We start from the raw sequence: 21,240 nt of genomic DNA, 5'->3' as shown, positions 1-21,240 counted from the left end.
ATATAAAGTATCAAAGAAGAGGAAAATAAGTGACCATTACATTTTAACAGAAGTGTAGATAGAACATGTTAAAAAAGAAAACAGCGCGACACCGACCCTTTACATCAGGATTTCTTAACCTTATTATTATTGGTTTATTAGGTATTATATTTTATTATATGATCCTGTAACTACTTGGCATCAAAGATTGATACCTAAATGTGTGTTATCATCCAAAACTACTGTATCGTCAAGTATCAAAGAAGAAAAGAATAAGAGATTATTGCATTTTAACAGAAGTGTAGATAGAACATGTTGAAACAGAAAATAAGCAGATATTAACAGTAGATGAACAAGTAGATAAATAATATTTTTTTTTACAGTTTGTCCCTCATAATGCGTACAAAATAATAGGTAGATAAATGACACAATATGTTACTGCATACGTCAGCAGACTAATTAGGAGTATTTGTTTGTTTACTCACTACTAAAGACAAGTTGTCCAGTATGTTCACTATTGTATTTAAAGACTAAACATTTTTGTTCCAATAAAGATAATAATGATATTTTTGGTGGTCACCTTTATTTAGAAAAGTATGGAAATACATTTTGGTACTGGTAGAAAAATATTGGTATGGGGGAAACACTACAGTAGTTCTGTGTTCTAGAGAAATAGTATCTCTAGCTCACACAAGGTTATGTTGTTTTATGTGTAAATATATTATTGTTATGTCATAAGATAATACATAATAATAATAATAATAATAATAATAATAATAAAACAAACCCCAAAAGCAGTGAAGTTGCCACGTTGTGTAAATGGTCAATAAAAAGACAATACAATAATTTGCAAATTCTTTTCAACTTTTATACAATTGAATAGACTGCAATACAAGATACTTAATGTTCGAACTGGAAATCTTTGTTATTTTTTGCAAATATTAGCTCATTTGGAATTTGATGCCTGCAACATGTTTGAAATAAGCTGGCACAAGTTGCAAAAAGACTGAGAAAGTTGAAGAATGCTCATCAAAGACTTATTTGGAACATCCCACAGGTGAACAGACTAATTGGAAAAAGGTGGGTGCCATCATTGGGTATAAAAGCAGCTTCCGTGAAATGCTAAGTCATTCACAAACAAGGACGGGGCGAGGGTCACCACTTTGTCAATAACTGCCTGAGCAAATTGTTTAAGAACAACATTTCTCAAGCAGCTATTGCAAGGAATTTAGGGATTTCACCATCTACGCTCCGTAATATCATCAAAAGGTTCAGAGAATCCGGAGAAATCACTGCATGTATGCCATGATGTTACGCATCTTGGATCCCTCAGGCGCTACTGCCACATCAGTGTGTAAAGGATATCACAACATTGGGCTTGGGAACACTTAAAAAAAACACTGCCAGTAATTACAGTTGGTCGTTACATCTGTAAGTGCAAGTTAAAACTCTACTATGCAAAGCCAAAGCCATTTATCAACAACACCCAGAAACACTTCGCTGGGCCTGAGCTCATCTAAGATGGACTGAAGCAAAGTGGAAAGGTGTTCTGTGGTCTCACGAGTCCACATTTCAAATTGTTTTTGGAAATTGTGGTCGTCTGGTCCTCTGGACCAAAGAAAAAAGGAACCATCTGGACTGTTCTAGGGTCAAAGTGTAAAAAGGCAGCATGTGTGATGATATGGGAGTGTATTAATGGCAAAGGCATGGGTAACTTATACATCTGCTGAAAGGTACATACAGCTTTTGGAGCAACATATGTTGCTATCCAAGCATCGTTATCATGGAAGCCCCTGCTTATTTCAGCAAGACAATGCCAAGCCAGGTGTTACAACAGCGTGTTTTCATAGTAAAAGAGTGTGAGTACTAGACTGGCCTGCCTGCAGTCCAGACCTGTCTCCCATCAAAAATGTGTGGTGCATTATGAAGCGTAAAATATGACAGCTGAGACCCCGGACTGTTGAACGATTGAAGCTCTACATAAAACAAGAATGGGAAAGAATTCCACTTTCAAAGCTTCAACAATTAGTTTCCTCAGTTCCCAAACGTTTATTGAGTGTTGTTCAAAGAAAAGGTAATGTAACACAGTGGTGAACATGCCCTTTCCCAACCGCTTTGGCACGTGTTGCAGCCATGAAATTCTAAGTTAATTATTATTTGCAAGAAAAAAAAAAAAAAGTTTATGAGTTTGAACATCAAATATGTTGTCTTTGTAGTGCATTGAACTGAATATGGGTTGACAAGGATTTGCAAGTCATTGTATTCCGTTTATATTTACATCTAACACAATTTCCCAACTCATATGGAAACGGGGTCTGTATGTATATATATATATATATATATATATATATATATATATATATGTATATGTATATACATATCCATCCATCTTCTTCCGCTTATCCGAGGTCGGGTCGCGGGGGCAACAGCCTAAGCAGGGAAACCCAGACTTCCCCAGCCACTTCTTCTAGCTCTTCCCGGGGGATCCCGAGGCGTTGCCAGGCCAGCCGGGAGACATAGTCTTCCCAACGTCTTCCCCGTGGCCTCCTACCGGTTGGACGTGCCCTAAACACCTCCCTAGGGAGGCGTTCGGGTGGCATCCTGACCAGATGCCCGAACCACCTCATCTGGCTCCTCTCGATGTGAAGGAGCAGTGGCTTTACTTTGAGTTCCTCCCGGATGGCAGAGCTTCTCACCTTATCTCTAAGGGAGAGCCCCGCCACACGGCGGAGGAAACTCATTTCGGCCGCTTGTACCCGTGATCTTATCCTTTCGGTCATGACCCAAAGCTCATGACCATAGGTGAGGATGGGAACGTAGATCGACCGGTAAATTGAGAGCTTTGCTTTCCGGCTCAGCTTCTTCTTCACCACAACGGATCGGTACAACGTCCGCATTACTGAAGACGCCGCACCGATCCGCCTGTCGATCTCACGATCCACTCTTCCCCCACTCGTGAACAAGACTCCTAGGTACTTGAACTCCTCCACTTGGGGCAGGGTCTCCTCCCCTACCCGGAGATGGCACACCACCCTTTTCCGGGCGAAAACCATGGACTCGGACTTGGAGGTGCTGATTCTCATTCCGGTCGCTTCACACTCGGCTGCAAACCGATCCAGTGAGAGCTGAAGATCCCAGTCAGATGAAGCCATCAGGACCACATCATCTGCAAAAAGCAGAGACCTAATCCTGCCGTCACCAAACCGGAACCCCTCAACACCTTGACTGGGCCTAGAAATTCTGTCCATAAAAGTTATGAACAGAATCGGTGACAAAGGACAGCCTTGGCGGAGTCCAACCCTCACTGGAAATGTGTTCGACTTACTGCCGGCAATGCGGACCAAGCTCTGGCACTGATCGTACAGGGAGCGGACCGCCACAATCAGACAGTCCGATACCCCATACTCTCTGAGCACTCCCCACAGGACTTCCCGAGGGACACGGTCGAATGCCTTCTCCAAGTCCACAAAGCACATGTATACTGGTTGGGCAAACTCCCATGCACCCTCAAGAACCCTGCCGAGAGTATAGAGCTGGTCCACAGTTCCACGACCAGGACGAAAACCACACTGTTCCTCCTGAATCCGAGGTTCGACTATCCGGCGTAGCCTCCTCTCCAGTACTCCTGAATAAACCTTACCGGGAAGGCTGAGGAGTGTAATCCCACGATAGTTGGAACACACCCTCCGGTCCCCCTTCTTAAAGAGAGGAACCACCACCCCGGTCTGCCAATCCAGAGGTACCGCCCCCGATGTCCACGCGATGCTGCAGAGTCTTGTCAACCAAGACAGCCCCACAGCATCCAGAGCCTTAAGGAACTCCGGGCGGATCTCGTCCACCCCCGGGACCTTGCCACCGAGGAGCTTTATAACTACCTCAGCGACCTCAGCCCCAGAAATAGGAGAGTCCACCACAGATTCCCCAGGCACTGCTTCCTCATAGGAAGACCTGTTGGTGGGATTGAGGAGGTCTTCGAAGTATTCCTTCCACCTATCGACAACATCCGCAGTTGAGGTCAGCTGAACACCATCCGCACCATACACGGTGTTGATAGTGCACTGCTTCCCCTTCCTGAGGCGACAGATGGTGGTCCAGAATCGCTTCGAAGCCGTCTGGAAGTCATTTTCCATGGCCTCCCCGAACTCCTCCCATGTCCGAGTTTTTGACTCAGCGACCACTGAAGCCGAACACCGCTTGGCCTGTCGGTACCTGTCCACTGCCTCCGGAGTCCTATGAGCCAAAAGGACCCGATAGGATTCCTTCTTCAGCTTGACGGCATCCCTCACCGCTAGTGTCCACCAAGGGGTTTTAGGATTGCCGCCCCGACATGCACCAACTACCTTGCGGCCACAGCTCCGATCAGCCGCCTCGACAATAGAGGTGCGGAACATGGTCCACTCGGACTCAATGTCCAGCACCTCCCTCGTGACATGTTCGAAGTTTTTCCGGAGGTGGGAATTGAAACTTTCTCTGACAGGAGATTCTGCCAGACGTTCCCAGCAGACCCTCACAATGCGTTTGGGCCTGCCAGGTCGGTCCGGCATCCTCCCCCACCATCGCAGCCAACTCACCACCAGCTGGTGATCGGTAGAAAGCTCCGCCCCTCTCTTCACCCGAGTGTCCAAAACATAACATAAGGCCGCAAATCCAATGACACAACTACAAAGTCGATCATGGAACTGCGGCCTAGGGTGTCGTGGTGCCAAGTGCACATATGGACACCCTTATGTTTGAACATGGTGTTTGTAATGGACAAATTGTGACTAGCACAAAAGTCCAATAACAAAACACCACTCGGGTTCAGATCCGGGCGGCCATTCTTCCCAATCACGCCTCTCCAGGTTTCACTGTCGTTGCCAACATGAGCGTTGAACTCCCCCAGTAGGACAAGGGAATCACCCGGGGGAGCACTTTGCAGTACTCCCTCGAGTGTACCCAAAAAGGATGGGTACTCTGAACTGCTGTTTGGTGCGTAAGCACAAACAACAGTCAGGACCCGTCCCCCCACCCGAAGGCGGAGGGAGGCTACCCTTTCGTCCACTGGGTTGAACTCCAACGTGCAGGCTTTAAGCCGGGGGGCAACCAGATTTGCCACCCCAGCCCGTCGCCTCTCACTATCGGCAACGCCAGAGTGGAAGAGGGTCCAGTCCCTCTCGAGAGAAGTGGTTCCAGAGCCCTTGCTGTGCGTCGAAATGAGTCCGACTATATCCAGCCGGAACTTCTCCACTTCGCGCACTAGCTCAGGCTCTTTACCCCCCAGTGAGGTGACGTTACACGTCCCAAGAGCTAGCTTCTGTAGCCGAGGATCGGACCGCCAAGTGCCCTGCCTTCGGCTGCCGCCCAGCTCACATTGCACCCGACCTCTATGGCCCCTGCTATGGGTGGTGAGCCCTTTGGAGGGGTGACCCACGTTGCCTCTTCGGGCTGTGCCCGGCCGGGCCCCTTGGGAACAGGCCCGGCCACCAGGCGCTCGCCATCGTGCCCCACCTACGGGCCTGGCTCCAGAGGGGGGCCCCGGTGACCCGCGTCCGGGCGAGGGAAATCTGGGTCTATGTTTTGTCTTCTTCATAGAGGTCTTCAAGCTACTCTTTGTCTGATCCCTCACCTAGAACCTGTTTGCTTGGGAGACCCTACCAGGGGGCGTAAAGCTCCCGGACAACATAGCTCCTAGGATCATTGGGACACACAAACTCCTCTACCACGATAAAGTGGCAGCTCAGAGAGGAGTATATATACATATATATATATATATATATATATATATATATATATATATATATATATATATATATATATATATATATATATATATATACATATATATACATATATATATGTATATATATATATATATATATATATATATATTTATATATATATATATATATATATATATATATATATATATATATATATATATATTTACACATATTAGGGGTGTGGGAAAAAATCAATTCGAATTTGAATCGCGATTCTCACATTGTGCGATTCAGAATCGATTCTCATTTTTTTAAAATCGTTTTGTTTTTTGTTTGTTTTTTTTAATCAATCCAACAAACCATTACACAGCAATACCATTACAATGCAATCCAATTCCAAAACCAAACCTGACCCAGCAACACTCAGAACTGCAATAAACAGAGCAATTGAGAAGAGACAAAGACAACACAGAACAAACCAAAAGTAATGAAACAAAAATGAATATTATCAACAACAGTATCAATATTAATTATAATTTCAGCATAGCAGTGATTAAAAATCCCTCACTGACATTATCATAAGACATGTATAAAAACTTAAAAAAGAACAATAGTGTCACAGTGGCTTACACTTGCATCGCATCTCATAAGCTTGACATCACACTGAGTCCAATATTTTCACAAATATAAAATAAGTCATATTTTTGGTTCGTTTAATAGTTAAAACAAATTTACATTATTGCAATCAGTTGATAAAACATTGTCCTTTACAATTATAAAAGGTTTTTTAAAAAAAATCTACTACTCTGCTAGCATGTCAGCAGACTGGGGTAGATCCTGCTGAAATCCTATGTATTGAATGAATACAGAATTGTTTTGAATTGGAAAAATATCGTTATTGAATCAAGAATTGAATCGAATCGAATAAAAAAAAATCGATATATTTTCGAATCGTGACCCCAAGAACCGATATTGAATCGAATCGTGGGACACCCAAAGATTCACAGCCCTAATATATATATATATATATATATATATATATATATATATATATATATATATATATATATATATATATATATATATATATATATATATATATACATATACATCCAAGGTATGTGGGCTTGTATAAAGCCTCAGGGAGTTGAACGCCCCTGCCTTACATAGTTCCGGGTCACCCTTGGGCAAGGTGTAGCACCTTCATGCCCCCCATCAGGGTTACGATACCTCCATGAAAGAAACTAAGAGAGGATGTGTTATATGGCCCGGAGCTAGGCCCGGAGGCAGGGCTCGTCAACAGGCAGGGCTCGGCAATGAGCGCCCGGTGGCCAGGCTAGACATGGAGCCCGACCGGGCACAGCCCGCAGGAGATACGTGGACACACCATGCTCTCCGCCACGTGGGCCCATCACCCGCGTCGGAACCAGTGGGGTCGGGTGCCCTGCCAAGTGGATGGCAGTGAAAGTGGAGGGTCCAGACGGACCAATTATCTACAGTGGTGGGGAAGGAGCCTGAGCTGGTGCGGGAGGTGGAGCGCTGCCGGTTGGATCTGGTGGGGCTTACCTCTACACATAGCAAGGGCTCTGAAACCACACTCCTGGACAAGGGATGGACCTTGTTCACTTCTGGAGTTGCTCAGGGTGTGAGGGCCCAGGCTGGTGTGGGGATACTCACAAGTCCCCGGCTGAGTGCCTGTACATTGGAGTTCACCCCAGTGGACATGAGGGTCGCCTCCCTTTGCCTTAGGGTTGGAGGGGGGAAAACTCTGACTGTTGTTTGTGCGTATGCACCAAAAAGGAGTTCAGAGTATTCGGCCTTCTTGCATACCTTACATGGGGTCCTGTATGGGGCGCCGGCAGGGGATTCCATTGTCTTGCTGAGGGACTTCAACGCGTACGTGGGCAATGACAGTGATACTTGGACCGGCGTGATTGGGAGGAACGGTCCCCCCGATCTGAACTAAAGTAGTGGATTGTGATTGGACTTCTGTGATAGTCATGGACTTGCGATGACAAACACCATGTTCAAGCATAAGGATGCTCATAAGTGTACCTAGTACGATTTTGTAATTGTATCAGCTGATCAGAGGCCGTACGTTTTTGACACTTGGGAGAAGAGAGGTGCTGAACTGTCAACTGATCCCTATCTTGTGGTGAGTTGGGTCGGACGACTAAAGCTCTACATAAAACCAGAATGAGAAAGAATTCCACTTTCAAATCTTCAACAATTAGTTTCCTCAGTTCCCAAAACATTTATTGAGTGTTGTTAAAAGAAAAGGTGATGTAAGGAGGGAGGGAAAGATGGAGAAGGAAATAAGCCGAAGAATCGGAACAGCTGGGGCAGTATTGCAGTCTCACTGCTGCACTGACAAAACGAAAGCTGAGCCAGAAGGCAAAGCTCTCGGTCCACCGAGCTATCTACATTCCTACTCTCACCTATGGTCATGAAGTGTGGGTCATGACCGAAAGAGTAAGATCTCGGATACAAGCGGCCGAAATGAGTTTCCTCAGAAGGGTGGCTGGCATCTCCCTTAGAGATAGGGTGAGAAGTCCAGTCACCTGAGAGAGTCTCGGAGTAGAGCTGCTGCTCCTTTGCTTGGAAAAGAGCCAGCTTAGGTGGTTCGGGATTCTCGTGCGGAAGCATGTTACGTTCCACGTAGTGGTGGTTTGTTTTTGTGGGTTTTTTTTTCTTCTTTTGTTTGAACAGGTCACACTCAATCATGACCTCTGCTGCCAATCAACCGGTTCCTGTTCCCAGCTGTTCCTCATTACACCTGTTGATCAGCCAGCCAATCCCGGTCCACCATTCATCCTTTTGTGCTGCTTAAAAACCACCTGCTCACCACTGGATTGAATGATTCTTTTTCTGACATGTTGTATGGAGCCTTTGTAGACGCTACTTTGTCTTTGACACTACTTGTTTTTTTTTTGTGTAATCATTTTTGTTAAGCTTTTTGCCAAACTTGTTCCACCTGTTTTTTTGTCTTCCTTTTTGTTTGACCTTTCAACCTTTGTAAGTATCTGCTGCCTAGTCTTGGGAAAGGTTAGACAGAGGCCTCTATACACTACACACGTAGGATTTGTTTGTGTATAGAGACACCAGGCTTAGTGGTGGCTGTCACCCTTGTATGTTTTGGACCCCCTCTTTGGCTAGAGTAGTTAGGTAGGCTTTTGGTTTATGCTAATTAAATAGCTTTAGTTAGTCAGCTTACTTTTCTTTTCTAGAGATGTATTTTGGTATGTTTTGTTAATTTCTTTGACAGCACCTGTATTCCCAAGCTAGGCTAGTGTTGTATTTTTCAATACACTAGTTTTTGTTTTCAATTCTTGGCTTCGGTGTCTTTAATTTACAACTCATTTGATTCATACACTTTTATGTTGCGTTCCCCTACGATCCTTGGATTTTGAGCCATCTGGGAACGTAACAATGCCTCACAAGCATCTCCCTAGAGAGGTCCTCGTTGCACGTCCCACTGGGAGGGGACCCCGCGACAGACCAAGGACCAGATGGGGAATTACATCTTTTCTCTTGCCCGGGAACGCTATGGGATCCCCCAGGAGGAAGTTGCTATTGTTGCTCTGGAGAGGGAAGTCTTTGGGTCTCTGCTGGAGCTGTTTCCCCGTGACCCGATTCCAGATAAGCGGTTGAAGATGGATGGATGGACAAACATATATGTACATACAAACACATAAATATATATATACATACATATACATGTTTTCCTTCTTATGGCTGTCCATCGATTACGATGATGACGTTGCTCCAGTAATGGGTTATTGAGGGGGGTTTCGTATATGCCATTGCATGTGGCTGTGCAGGCCAATGTGCGACCCGCATGGTTTGCCACTTGAGAGAGGGGCCCCTGCAGCTCGCTGATGTTGCTATATGCATCGATGTTTTCTCCTCTCAGTGGTCTGCTCCTGGAGATGAGCAATGCCGGCGTGACTGCAGTTGCGCCAGGTGTGGCGATCAGCAGCCAAGATTTCCAGTGCGGCAGGCTGGATAGCACAGCGCTTCAGGAGGGTTTTTTTTTGTGGTCCTTGTAGCATTTCCTGTCACAGTCCCTGCAGTGTCTTGTGTGTCTATGTGTTGTCTGTCTGGGTCTGGTCATGTGTGAGGCGGAGTTTGGGTTCCTGGCTTACCAGTCTGGCACACCTGGTGCTGATCAGCTTACTCACCTGCCTGCCATCGTCTAATCACCTCCACTCCTCACACGGCGCTGCTAGATTGTTTCACAGCTCTCCAAGTTGTAACGCTTCTCGCCAGTTCTCATAGCATTTTGATTATTTTGTTGATCTGCCAATTTTGCTCCTGGTTGTCTTGTTCCTCAACTCACCCTTGTTTTCCTCTGCCTCCAGTGCCTACATCCTCCAAGCCTGCCTGCCAAACACCTCCACTCCAGCCGACGACGCCTTTCCCGCATCCCTTGTTTGCCTACATTAAACCCTTTGGACTTTGAATCTGCCTCCCGTCTGCTTTTGGGTCTGCCAGCTTGTTACATCGTGACAGTTTCCGCTGACGCCCAGGAGACCTACAGCCTTCCTGGATTTGGCCGTAGAGGATCTGTCGGGGGAGCCTCTGGGCGGGCATGCAGATTACATGTTCAACCCAGCGCAGATGTCTTTGCGCAAGGAACACTTGGATGCTGGTTGTTTGGTCCGGTCATAGATATCCACATGTAGGACCCTTCCCTCCAAGGACAGACCCAGAATTCGTTGCAGGCAGCGGATGTGGTATCTCTTCAGGATTCTGACGTGCCTTTGGTAAGGAGTCCAGGCATTCGAGCCGTATAGCAGTGTGGACAGACTAACTGCTTTGTAAACAGCTGCTTTAGTGGCAACTGTCAAGTTTCTGTTCAAGAAGACCCTGGTTTTGAGCCTACCGAAGGCAGCAGATTCTAACCCAACACGCACCTGGATGTCAATATCGATGTTACAGGTGGGGGACAGGACGCTTCCGAGGTAGGTGAAATGTGGAACAATGGTGAGCTGCTGGCCATCAATGTTGAAGACAGGCACTTCTGAATGCTGGATAATGATCTGTGTTTTTGCAATGTTGACCTTGAGTCCTAGGGAAATGTATGTAGATGAAACCACGTTAAGTGCACGTTGTAGAGAGTCTGGCGTGTGGGCAAGGAGAGCACAATCAGCATACTGAAGTTCTAAGATCTGTTTCGTAATTTTAGTGAAGGCCTGGTGGCGCTGGATGTTGAAGAGACTGCCGTCCAACTGAAACTGTATGTGGATGCCATCTGTGGTTCCCAGAGCTTTGTGTGAGAGGAGAGTGACTGCTGAGAGGAAGATGTTGAATAGGACATGGGCTAGGACACACCCCTGCCTAACCCCGACTTTCACATTAAAAGAGTGGGATTGCTGGTCTTCAATGCGGACGCAGGCTCGCATTCCATCATGTAGTTGTCTCAGGATGTTGAGGTACTTCGGCGGAATCCCCAGCCTTCCCAGTAAGTCCCAGACGAGATTCTGGTTTACGGTGTCAAATGCCTTGGATAGGTCGATGAAGGCGATGTACAGATCCTGGTGGTGTTCCCGGCACTTTTCTTGTACCTGCCTGGCTACAAAGATCAAGTCAGTAGTACTGCGATCTCTTCTGAATCCACACAAGATGTTCTCAGAGATGTGAGTCACTAAGCAACCAAGAGCAAGAAAATTCCTCTGCTGTTTCCACAGTCGGCTTCAGAAGAACCCGATGGAGTCAATCAGTTGGTGGAGCCAACGGGTGAGGAGATAGCCACCAAGCTTCAGCACCTCAGCTGGGATAGCGTCAGGGCCTGGGCTTTTGTTGTTTTTTAGGCCCCTTGATGGCTTTTCGGACCTCAGCATAGGTAGGCGGGGAGTCCAGGTGGTCGACAGGGGGATTGGTTGGGAAATTGGTGAAGGTGTCCTGGTCAGAGGGCTTTTCGGAGTTAAGGAGGATGTTGAAATGTTCAGCCCATCTATTTAGGATCTGGGGTGTGTCCTTATAGCGGGTGACTACGTCTGCCGATCTTACTGGGATTATGTTTTTTTCTCTGTGGACCATATATGTATTTGATCGCATCATAGAATCCATGGGAATTGTTGGTGTCAGCATAGAATTTGATCTTGCTGACTTTCTTGATCCCCCAGTCGTTCTCCATGGCTCTGAGGGTACGTTGGACTTCGGCTCTGATGGAGGAGTGTCGAAACTTTAGTGTGATGGATTATGGGTTGGCCTGGAGAAGCTTATGGTTATCCATAAACTTTATATATTCCAGCAGGTGTTGATGTCAGGGTCCAGGTGGGTATCAGAAAATGCAGAAAAATTTTCTGCAAGCTGTGCTTTGAGCTGGTCTACAGAATGCTTGGATTTGAGTCCCTTTTTTGGTGATGTTTTCTTCAGTTGGGGGCAGACTTCCATCTGAGATTTGGCTTTAACTGATGGTCAATCCAGCAGTCCGTTGTACGCATCGCTCTGGAGATTAGAACCTCCTGCCTGTCTCTACGACGGGTGATAATATATTTGAGGAGGTGCCAATGTTTGGAGCGAGAATGTTGCCAGGAGGTCTTGGATTTATCTTTGAGCTGGAACAGGGTGTTGGTGATGATCAACTGCAGTTCAGAGCACAGTGTAGGCACTGGTCAGTCGGATGGTGATAGCCTGGATGTTAAGCTAAGCCATCCACCCCCGGGGATCCCTTGCTGTTTAGCCTGAGGTCGCAAGGCACACAGTTACCGGAGACTGCTATGAGGAGGCACAGCAGAGGTCTTGGTGATGGATGGAGAGGTTATGTACTAGTGAAGAAAGATTTGCGCATTCTGCTTTTCCATCGCTTGGTTCTTGATCAGCTAGCCATATACTGTGTATATATATATATATATATATATATATACACAGTATATACACACACACACACACATACATACATACACATCTATGTATGTATATCTATCCATTCATCCATTTTCTACCGCTTGTCCTTTTCATATGAGAAAATGTAAGGATATATACATGTGTATTTGTATATATATATATATATATATATATATATATATATATATATATATATATATATATATATATATATAAATATATATATATATATATATAAATATATATATATATATATATATATATATATATATATATATATATAAATATATATATATATATATATATATATATATATATATATATATATATATATACAAATACACATGTATATATGTATATCATCCATTTTCTACCTCTTGTTCCTTTCGTATATATATACTGTATATATATATATATATATATATATATATATATATATATATATACACAAACGTGTGTGTGTATATATATATATATATATATATATATATATATATATATATATACAAATACACATGTATATATGTATATCATCCATTTTCTACCGCTTGTCCCTTTCATATATATATATATATATATATATATATATATATATATATATATATATATATATATGTATATATTATGTATATATATATATATATATATATATATATATATATACTTGTCCGGGGTGTACGCCGCCTTCCGCCCGATTGAAGCTGAGATAGGCGCCAGAGCCCCCCGCGACCCCGAAAGGGAATAAGCGGTAGAAAATGGATGGATGGATGGATATATATATGCATGTATATACGTTAATATATATGTATACATGAGTGTCTATGTATATATATATATATATATATACACACAAACATGTGTGTGTGTATATATATATGTATATATATATTTATACATTGGATGGATGTCCAAAGACATGCACCTGGGGATAGGTTGATTGGCAACACTAAATTGGCCCTAGTGTTTGAATGTGAGTGTGAATGTTGTCTGTCTGTCTGTGTTGGCCCTGCGATAAGGTGGCGACTTGTCCAGGGTGTACCCCGCCTCCCGCCCGATTGTAGCTGAGATAGGCGCCAGCACCCCCCGCAACCCCAAAAGGGAATAAGCGGTAGAAAATGGATGCATATTTATACATATATATATAGCCCTTTCCTCGACCAAATTGTTTTAACCCAAAGTGTCCTTTGAGTCAAAAAGTTTGGGGACTCCTACTGTGCAGACACATATTAGACCTCCTGTTAGATTGTTAATCAAATGTGAGACCTTTAATTAACACAAAGTACCCGTCAGGTGACCTCACCCACACTACAGGCCAGAGATCCTCCAGGATCCCTCCATGTTTGCTACTTACCGCAGCTCTGGTCCGACACAAAGATGTTTGTGTGCCGTGGACCGCCTCTTGTTGCTAAGCAATCCTGAGAGTGCCTATCAGCCACCCAATTGTCCACAACCTGCGTGGTCGCAGCAGGACTGATCCACCAATCAAAGAGGCTCCCTGCTGCACTGCTGCAAGATGGCATCTCTCACTCAAGTTAGTGCTGCAAGATGTCATGTGTCACTCAACTTTGTGATGGGGGCGCAGTTTTCATCCATGTACATGTCAATGTAGCAGATCCAACTTCCATAAGTTACACTCTCAGGTTCTGTCTGCCACAAAAACCCTCCCACTTAATTCTACAAAACACGGTCTTATGAAAACTCACCAGTCAGAGGTAGCTATAAGGGGTGCTGATGTCCCCCTCCCGTCCTATTTGGGGGTGCTGGTGTCCCCCTCCCGTCCTATTTGGGGGTGCTGGTGTCCCCCTCCCGTCCCATCCACCAAGTGTTAGAAGATCCTCGTTCTCGCTCACGCCTCTGCCAACATTTCTACCCCGTAAGCAAAGACTGCAGTCTCCTCACTTCTCTCCACTGCAGCACTACACCCCCGCCCTCCTCCTCACACACACACACACACACACACACACACATTCTCGCACACACACACCTCCCTTCTCCGTGACTCCCATTTTTCACCTCACTTTTTCCCAACCTCATCTGGATGTGCTCCACACACACACACACACACACACATATACCCACAATGCAGCATGCTTCACTCACACACACACACACACACGCACACACACACACACACACACACACGCACACACGCACACACACACACACACTCTCTTGTATTTGTTACCTTCATAAGAAAAATGCCTACCTCTGTAGGACCACCCATTCTAGATGGATAAAGATTAGTATTTACAACATTAATAATGTATGCATATTGTGCAAATGGCCCTGCGATGAGTTGGCGACTTGTCCAGGGTGTAATCCGCCTTCCGCCCGATTGTAGCTGAGATAGGCGCCAGCGCCCCCCGCAACCCCAAAAGGGAATAAGCGGTAGAAAATGGATGGATGATGGATAAAAAAGCTTGTTGTGAAAAATGAGTTGGAATTTCACAAGAAAAACTTAGAATTTTGGCAGTATTATAATAAAAGTCGTCATTTTACTCAACGCAGGTCGAAATGTTGCAAGAAAAACTGAACACTTGTGCAATATTATGATAAAAGTTGGAATTTTACTTAACAAGAGTCACAATTTTACAACAAAAGCTTAAAATATTGGCAATTTTATAAAAAAAAAAGGTTGTATTTTTACTCGACAAAAGTCCTAGTTTTAATAGAAAAAAATGTTGGCAATATTATAATAATAATCTGGATTTTACTTGGCACAATTATGACAAAACTCATAATTTTATAAGAAAAAATGTTGCCAATATTATAATAATCTGGATTTTACTTGGCACAATTATGACAAAAGTCATAATTTTATAGGGAAAAAATGTTGGCAATATTATAATAATAATCTGGATTTTACCTTGCAAAATTATGACAAAAGTCATAATTTTAATAGAAAAATGTTGGCAATATTAGAATAATAATCGGGATTTTCCTTGGCACAATTATGACGAAGTCAGCTGTTCACCTGGCTTTTTGGGGGGTGAATAGGAAAATCCTTTAGCTGTCGTCTTGTTTTATCATATATTGCTGCCTTTGCACCTGTCAATGTTTACTTCTCAATGCACATTTAATCAACAAAAAAAAAAATCATCACTTGTTCACACCTCCTCATATGGAAGATACTTTTTCTTCTTCATGTCTCAAGAAGGGGAGAAATACAAGAACACACACACACGCGCACACGCGCGCACACACACACGCACACACACTTCACATCATTCATGCTGTTGTAATGCCTGTTAGTGTCTTTGGACTCGGGTTGTCCCAGCATACATATTCTGCTCTCGGTACTAAAATGTATTTCCATACTTGTCAGCGGCGGTTCAGTGTTTATGGTTTCAACTTTATGCTTAGTTTTTGAGCCAAAATGCGTTCATTCTCCATTTTCTGTCCGCACGATGTTTCTGCTTGTAAGTGCTCTGTGTGTGTGTGTGTGTTACCAGCAATGTCAAGACATGATTGGCATGCACCGTCATGTGCAGGAAAAAAGAAAAAGTACCGCGGTACTTTATTAGTACCGGTAAACCATACAACCCCAGTTTGGACTAGTGTTGTACAGTGTACTGGTACTATCAATCAATCAATCAATCAATGTTTACTTATATAGCCCTAAATCACTAGTGTCTCAAAGGGCTGCACAAACCACCACGACATCCTCGGTAGGCCCACATAAGGGCAAGGAAAACTCACACCCAGTGGGACATCGGTGACAATAATGACCCAGTGGGACGTCGGTGACAATAATGACCCAGTGGGACGTCGGTGACAATGATGACTATGAGAACCTTAGAGAGGAGGAAAGCAATGGATGTCGAGCGGGTCTAACATGATACTGTGAAAGTTCAATCCACAATGGATCCAACACAGTCGCGAGAGTCCAGTCCAAAGCGGATCCAACACAGCAGCGAGAGTCCCGTTCACAGCGGAGCCAGCAGGAAACCATCCCAAGCGGAGGCGGATCAGCATCGCAGAGATGTCCCCAGCCGATACACAGGCAAGCAGTACATGGCCACCGGATCGGACCGGACCCCTCCACAAGGGAGTGTGGGACATAGAAGAAAAAGAAAAGAAACGGCAGATCAACTGGTCTAAAAAGGGAGTCTATTTAAAGGCTAGAGTATACAAATGAGTTTTAAGGTGAGACTTAAATGCTTCTACTGAGGTGGCATCTCGAACTGTTACCGGGAGGGCATTCCAGAGTACTGGAGCCCGAACGGAAAACGCTCTATAGCCCGCAGACTTTTTTTGGGCTTTGGGAATCACTAACAAGCCGGAGTCCTTTGAACACAGATTTCTTGCCGGGACATATGGTACAATACAATCGGCAAGATAGGATGGAGCTAGACCGTGTAGTATTTTATACGTAAGTAGTAAAACCTTAAAGTCACATCTTAAGTGCACAGGAAGCCAGTGCAGGTGAGCCAGTACAGGCGTAATGTGATCAAACTTTCTTGTTCTTGTCAAAAGTCTAGCAGCCGCATTTTGTACCAACTGTAATCTTTTAATGCTAGACATGGGGAGACCCGAAAATAATACGTTACAGTAGTCGAGGCGAGACGTAACAAACGCATGGATAATGATCTCAGCGTCTTTAGTGGACAGAATGGAGCGAATTTTTGCGATATTACGGAGATGAAAGAAGGCCGTTTTAGTAACGCTTTTAATGTGTGCCTCAAAGGAGAGAGTTGGGTCGAAGATAATACCCAGATTCTTTACCGTGTCGCCTTGTTTAATTGTTTGGTTGTCAAATGTTAAAGTTGTATTAATAAATAGAGTTCGGTGTCTAGCAGGACCGATAATCAGCATTTCCGTTTTTTTGGCGTTGAGTTGCAAAAAGTTAGCCGACATCCATTGTTTAATTTCATTAAGACACGCCTCCAACTGACTACAATCCGGCGTGTTGGTCAGCTTTAGGGGCATGTAGAGTTGGGTGTCATCAGCATAACAGTGAAAGCTAATACCGTATTTGCGTATGATGTCACCTAGCGGCAGCATGTAGATGCTGAAGAGTGCAGGGCCAAGGACCGAACCCTGGGGAACTCCACACGTTACCTTAACGTAGGCCGAGGTCACATTGTTATGGGAGACACACTGCATCCTATCAGTAAGATAAGAGTTAAACCAAGACAGGGCTAAGTCTGACATACCAATTCGTGTTTTGATACGTTCTAATAAAATATTATGATCGACGGTATCGAAAGCAGCGCTAAGATCGAGGAGCAGCAACATAGATGACGCATCAGAATCCATCGTTAGCAATAGATCATTAGTCATTTTTGCGAGGGCTGTCTCCGTGGAGTGATTTGCCCTGAAACCGGATTGAAAGGTTTCACATAGATTGTTAGACGCTAAGTGTTCATTTAACTGCTCCACAACAATTTTTTCGAGGATTTTAGAAATAAAGGGAAGGTGAGACACCGGTCGGTAGTTTACCATGAGGTCAGGATCGAGGTTAGGTCTTTTAAGAAGAGGATGAATAACCGCTTTTTTGAATGCTAGGGGAACAGTGCCCGAGGAGAGTGATAAGTTTATAATATTTAGCACTGATGGACCTAATAATACAAAGAGCTCCTTGATCAGTTTCCCAGGAAGAGGGTCAAGTAAACATGTTGTCTGTTTTATTCCATTTACACGTTGTAACAATTCCTCTAATGTTATTTCCTCAAAACGAGAGAAACTATTTTGGAGGGCAGTATCCGCCGCGTATACCATCGTATCAGTGTTAATAGAACCCCGTTGTAGCTGGGACGCATTGTCTTTAATCTCCTTTCTAATGACTTCAATTTTCTTACTAAAGAATTGCATAAAGTCATCAGCTGAGTGGGTTGAGCTACTGGAAGGGGTCCCTTGTTGGGTTAGCGATGCTACCGTACTAAACAAAAATTTAGGATCGTTTTTTATTACGGTGGATGAGATTTGAGTAATATTTAGCTTTAGCTAAGGTAAGCATGCGTTTATAAGTTATTAAACCATCACTCCATGCTTGATGGTGCACCTCAAGTTTAGTCGTGCGCCATTTGCGTTCCAGCTTTCTACATAATAATTTCTGAGCTCTAGTTTCTTCTGTAAACCACGGGGTGCGCTTTTTTGGAGCCTTTTTTAACTTTAGCGGTGCTATGTTATCAATGGTTTCGCGCAGGGCAGCGTTAAAGTTGTTAGTGAGGTTATCAATAGAGCCCACATACTTTGGGAATGGTGCCATTACCGAGAGCAGTAGGTCAGCAAGAGTTGTCGTTGTGGCAGCATTAATGTTGCGGCTGCTATAGCAGTTATTATTATTATTAGTTTGACGAACATGCGTCTGAACCTCGAATTTTATAAGGTAATGATCGGACAATACTTTAGTATACGGGAGTATCGTAACTTTGGAAACGGTGATGCCCCTTACAAGCACTAGGTCTATCGTATTACCGTTGCGATGCGTGGGTTCATTTATTATTTGTGTGAGACCACAGCTATCAATTACAGTCTGGAGCGCTACGCACGGTGGGTCCGATGGGGTATTCATATGGATATTAAAGTCCCCCATTATGATTATATTATCGGCGTGTGTCACTAGATCAGCAACAAACTCTGATAATTCATTGATAAAGTCCGAATAGGGCCCTGGGGGGCGGTAGATAACAGCCAGGTGTAGAGGCAGCGGTGTGACAGACCTCATAGTAAGCACCTCAAACGATTTATATTTATTATTTATGTTAGGACTAAGGTTAAAGTTTTCGTTGTAAATTAGTGCGACCCCCCCACCCCTTTTAAGCGGACGGGCAATATGCGCATGTGTAAAGTTAGGAGGACATGCCTCATTTAGCGCAAAAAAGTTGTTTGGTTTAAGCCAGGTTTCGCTGAGACCGATGACGTTAAGATTGTTGTCTCTGACAATATCATTAACTAATAACGTTTTGGGAGACAATGATCTTATGTTTAAAAAACCTATATTATAGGTAGTGGGCTGTTTCAGGGAATTTTTGATCAAATTATCCGTAGTAGCAATATTGATAATGTTGTGTTTATTATGCCCAGTGCATTCAGTATAATTACGACCATATCTAGGAATTGATACGACAGGAATTTTCCGATTGTTTGATTGTTGCTTTGATAAACTGCACGTATCATAGTTAGCCACCTCAGTAACGGGGATTTTCCGATTGTTTGTTTGTTGCTTTGATAAACTGCACGCATCATAGTTAGCCACCTCAGTAAAACACATGTCCAACTCTGAAACACTCAAAGCAGAAAAAACTTGTTCTAATTTAACTGACTCCTTACCCAGACCAGTAGTCTCGCATTTTCCATCTAAATCCGTCTTCGGGATGGAGGAAAGTGGTGTTCTGTGGGGATTAGCCTTCTGCTTTGTTTTTAGCCCCGCTCGACATCCGCGTTTCCGATCACACCGCTGGCGTCTGCTCCGTAGACGGCCCCCGCTGCTACTAGACTCCCCTGCTTCACAGGCCGCTGGATGTAGCCGCCGACGTATTCCCATGCTAGTTAGCATGTTTAGCACGCACGCGTCTATCAGTCCAAAACGGCCCGATGTGTCCACATCCAGAAGTGTCTGGCGGTCGTACGTGATCACGGAGTGACCACGATGTGAGCCAGCCATAAAGTTTGTAGAATTGTCCGGTATTTCTGCCAAATGTTCCATCTTTAGCAGGAGCTCCGCAATGTTGCAGCCCGTCCGGGCGCCGCCATCTTGGTGTACTAGTGTAGTATGGGAGTACTAATGAATGAAAAATGGTACTATACTCTGTTTGAAAAGTACCGGTTCCAAATGTATTTATTTTCTTTTTAATGGGCATTGCTGGTTTTAGGAGCAGAAGAGCATGTTGGGCAGCGCACACTCACAGAGTACTTACAAGCAGACACAGTGTGTAGACACAAAAGGGAGAATGGACGCATTTTGGTGTAAAAAGTAACGCTAAAGGTGAAGTTATAACACTGAAACACCCTTAGGAAGAGCTGCTTTAAGACATGGCTAGCTAGCTAGCGGCTAACGTTCATCCACAGTGGTTTAACTACTTCTAAATCACTAATCCTGGTCTCCATGGCGACAAATAAAGAATGTTTCTTACAAGTAGCATTATCACTGGAGGACGAGTAATAGCTAAACATGCTTCACTACACACCGTAGGAATCAGGTTTGTTACCGGTACCAAAATATTGGTATTGGGACAACCTGTCACGACGGGGTTTTCGCAGCTTACAACTGGAATCGTTCTCCCAAGAATGCAGACGTACTACTCCGGACAAGGCGTGCAGGTAAAAACAAGATTTAATCCTCAAGAAATCAAAGGAGTACAAAAACAGAAAGCGAGCTGACAAAACAACAATCCTTGACAGGTGCATGTAGCAAACAAAGACGCCAGGCCTACTGACCGGAAAAGGCAGGCTTAAATAATGCCTCTGATTAGTGCTCAATAAGCAGATGAGCAGGCGAATACTAATCAGAGACAGGTGGAAATAATAAGTAACAATGGTAACTAAAACAAACAAGGGTGCACAAAAACAGGAACTAATGGAGTCCAAAACTAACACAACATAAAAAAACATGATCCGGACCATGAATCATGACACAACCCCACTTTGGACCATGAAAAACCTTGGCCAAACCAGAACTGTTTGGGACCAAACTTAATTTCCCCAACACTCTGTTGTGTTTACCTGAGACGGCCTCCAGAATGGGGGAGGGGCCTGCCAAAAGTCC

General features: G+C 44.2%; 1 protein-coding gene across 3 annotated transcripts in view; it reads right to left on the bottom strand.

Annotated features, from left to right (window-relative positions):
- The window catches only part of LOC133541779 (synaptotagmin-2), an 83,838-nt gene that overhangs the window by 31,415 nt on the left and 31,183 nt on the right, over nt 1-21,240 (bottom strand). For 2 of the 3 annotated variants that reach the window (XM_061885369.1, XM_061885382.1), the window contains exon 1: nt 14,234-14,451. The exons of the other annotated variant lie outside the window; for it this stretch is intronic. The gene's annotated coding sequence lies outside the window, so the exon portion shown is untranslated. Of the gene's footprint in view, nt 1-14,233; nt 14,452-21,240 lie in introns of those variants that run through there. 3 annotated transcript variants of the gene reach the window in all.

Source organism: Nerophis ophidion, linkage group LG02, assembly GCF_033978795.1.
Source record: "Nerophis ophidion isolate RoL-2023_Sa linkage group LG02, RoL_Noph_v1.0, whole genome shotgun sequence".
Lineage (NCBI taxonomy): Eukaryota > Metazoa > Chordata > Actinopteri > Syngnathiformes > Syngnathidae > Nerophis > Nerophis ophidion.
The sequence above is the reverse complement of the archived record's forward strand: the minus strand, read 5'-3'. Positions and strand labels throughout refer to the sequence as shown.